The sequence below is a fragment of the Ictidomys tridecemlineatus genome, chromosome 9, assembly GCF_052094955.1.
Source record: "Ictidomys tridecemlineatus isolate mIctTri1 chromosome 9, mIctTri1.hap1, whole genome shotgun sequence".
In the NCBI taxonomy this organism is placed as follows: domain Eukaryota; kingdom Metazoa; phylum Chordata; class Mammalia; order Rodentia; family Sciuridae; genus Ictidomys; species Ictidomys tridecemlineatus.
Window position 1 is genome coordinate 120,435,422 of NC_135485.1, and position 3,632 is coordinate 120,439,053.

Below are 3,632 nucleotides of genomic sequence, written 5' to 3' on the forward strand. Positions count from 1 at the left end.
CTTATAAGTTGGGATAAATGGAGCACTTTTAAAGCACCAGCCTGCTATGTGGCTTCTTGATCAGCTAATTCCACTGACTTTCTCTTAAGCAATTGATTCTATAACAGTTTTAAATTTTTCTTCTCCATATTTCCCTTTTTGTCAGCCCTTCCCCTATCCTTCCCTGGCACCACAGGTGCAGGTTTGGCTCTGATGAGCACTTTCTTGCTCTTTATTCCAGTAACCAGAATCTCTGAGTCTCTCCAAATCCCTGACTACCCAATAACAAAGTTCAGTGCATTTCCTCAGTCATCCACTTTACCAAGTAGCTGTTTTCCACCTGTATTAGTTCTGAACTGAGAAAACCTGAGAAGTACAGCCTGCTTCTGTGTCGCCATCCTGATCTCACCTAATGAGATCTCTCTTTGCCTACATTTTATGGCTGCACAGTGAATTAAGAGTACTTGCACACCAAAATTTGGGCTGGATCATTGGTCATAGTTTAAATAATGGATTATTAAGGAATGATGCAACAAGTGTTTGAGGAGCACTTACCCAGTTAGCATCGCCCTCTCTTGTTTCTGCCATTACAATGAAACACTTCCTTTAGGAACTGACAAATTTTCACCCTAAGGCTCAGAATGAGCAGATGTTTCATCCAGCTATAATGAACCAAGCATAATTATACCTGAAGTTGGCAGCAGAGCTGCCCACCTGAATCTAGCCTAGAGGAGCTTTTCCAGTTGAATGATACAACCATGAACATAAATTATTTTTAAGCCACTAGGTTTTCCTGTGGAACATCATTGTATTAATATCTGATAGATACATCTGTATGATAGAAATTTTTTAAAACGATTCTAAAATTATGTCACTTAAAATAGGACCAGCAAACACCAAATATCAAGCAATAAATCCTTCAGAATGAACATACTTTCCATACTTAAGTTATAGAACATTATATTGGAGACATTAAAGAAGATCTAAATATGTAAGTGGAGGAATACGATGTTTACATGGATTACAAAATTCAATATTTCAAAGATGTCAGTTCTTCCCAGATGAATTCATAGGTTCAATAAAACCCTAATCAAAAGCCTAGTAGTGTGGAGTTTGTTTTGTTTGTTTATGGAAACTAACAAACTGATTCCAGAATTCATAGTGAAATGTAATAGGCCCCAAATAGTCAAAACTCATAAGAACTAATATGATGTATTTTCATTGCTTAATATTATAATTTATAAAGTTTATAACAAGTTTTGCTGAAACAGGGATAGAAAAATGGGCGACTGCATTTACACATCTATAGACACAACTTATGATAAGTGATACTGCAACACAGTAAAGAAAGAACAATTTTTTTAAAAAAAGCTTATATAAACTGGTTTCCATATGTGGAAAAAGTTCCTCTTGAGTTTATTGCACATAAAAAGTAACTTTCAGGTAGAATATAAATGTGAAAGTTAAAATGAGAGATCTCTGGAGAGTAACATACTTACATGTGAGAGTAAGTTCCTGTCTTTGAAGTAGGAAAACTCTCTCTCTCACACACACACACATACACACACAAAAGGTATGTTGGGGGTACTTGGTCCTGCAACACATGTACTAAAATTAAAATGACACAGAGATCAGCATGTCCCTACGAAAGGATGACATGCAAATTCTTGAAGCTTTCCGATAATATACATAAAAATACTAACTATGGAAACATATTAACAAATTGTTTTACATTAAAATCAAGAATATATCCTCAAAAGATGATAAGAATTATTATAAGAACTAAAAGGCAAAACATAAAGTGAGGAACACAATTTGTATTACAAATATCAAAGAATTCAAATCCAGAATTATAAAACACTCTTAAAAATCCATGAAAAAAATTAAAATTTTTAACAATATGCAAGAAACTGCTAGAAATAATTAGCCATAAAATAAATGCAACTTTAAAGTGTTTTTTACGCCGTTTTATAATTATACATAGCAATAGCATTCATTGTAACATATTCATACATGCACATAACAAAATTTGCTCCATTTCATTTCTTAATACTTCCCCTTCCTTCCTCTCCACTCTCTCCCTGAACCCCTTCTTCTACTCTACTCTTTACCCTTATATTTATATTTTTAATTGGCAAAATAAATGCAATTCAATGTCACAATATGATACCACTTATGTAAGAAGGTTTAAGACTGACAATGTAGAGTGCAGACTCGGAGATGGAACCCTCATGCACTATTGGTAGGATCCCAATTAATACAACTTTCTCAAAACCCTGCTTATTCCATTGTTGTAGCTTGGATATGGAATCTTACAAAGCTTCTGTTGAAAACTTGGTTCTGAATGCAGCAATTTATAGAAGTGAAATTTTGAGAAAGAGATTGGATAGTATGGGCTCTGATCTCTTCAAGGAATTAATACATTGATAGATCTTCCTTTCTTTCTTTCTGTCTCTGTTTCCTGTCCCCCATGAGATCATATCTTTTTCTCTACCACATGTTGTGTGCTATCATAGTCTGCCTTGCCATGGGCATAGGAAGCAAAAGAGCCTCATCATCTTGGGCTGAAACCTCTAAAACTATGAGCCACAAAAAACCTTTCCAACTTCAAGTTGTTTGTATCAGATATTTTATCATAACAACAAAAAGCTAACACACTATATATACTAAACAAAGCACATCTATGTACTATACCCAGCAGTTCTACCCCTGATTATATATATGATAATATATATATTCTCCTTAAAGAAGTATTAAAATTATTTATAGCAGTATTATTCACAATATCCAAATAGTGGAAAGAATTATATTTGGCTTAAAGCTGCCTATATATCTTGATTTCATATGCAGAAAATGTTACCTAACTTTGTATATAAATAATCATGACCAAACAGTCTAACAAGAGTGAAATGTACAAGGCAGGCATGATATGTGTGTATACTCTAGTAATGACTATATGTGATAACATGGATAAGTCTCATGAATACAGTTATAATTCAAAGAGGCTAGATGCAAAAGAATATATACTATTTGATTCCACCTTATGTCATGTTCCAAGAAAACACTAAATTCACCTCTAGTATTAGAAGTCAAGGTATTCACTAATTGGGGAAGGGATGTGTACTTACTTGAAGAAAGTATAGAGGAGGCTTATGCACATTTGCATATAACTTGTGAGATACATATCTTATTTAATAATACATATATAATGATCTATAAACACATATATATAGTGATATGTTTTTTTTCTTTTTTAGTTTTTTTTTATTTTTAAATGTTCTATCAATGTATTATAATTATATGTAATAGTGGGGTTCATGGTATATGAGTTTTCGGGGGTTGGTTGTTTTTTTTTCTGTATCAGGGATTAAACCCAGGGGCACTTAAACACTGAGCCACAGCCCCAGCCACAGCCCTTTTTATACTTTATTTAGAGACAGGGTCTTGCTAAGTTTCAAAGGGCCTCACTAAGTTGCTGAGGCTGGCTTTGAACTTACCACCCCTCTGCCTCAGCCTCCTGAGCTGCTGGGATTACAGGCATGCACCACTGCACCCAGCCATGGTATATGTTTTTAAATAAGCTAGAGACATGGGATATGGAGAACTCATAAGTGTAATAACTAATGAAGAATATAATGACTCTATTAGTATAA

At 34.0% G+C, this 3,632-nt stretch overlaps 1 non-coding gene across 1 annotated transcript; it reads left to right on the plus strand.

Moving 5' to 3' along the window:
* The first annotated feature begins 1,563 nt into the window (after window positions 1-1,563).
* On the plus strand, window positions 1,564-1,666 carry LOC120892648 (U6 spliceosomal RNA). Its single transcript, XR_005737434.1, has one exon. It is a non-coding gene; the product is annotated as a U6 spliceosomal RNA (small nuclear RNA).
* The last annotated feature ends 1,966 nt before the right edge of the window (window positions 1,667-3,632 follow it).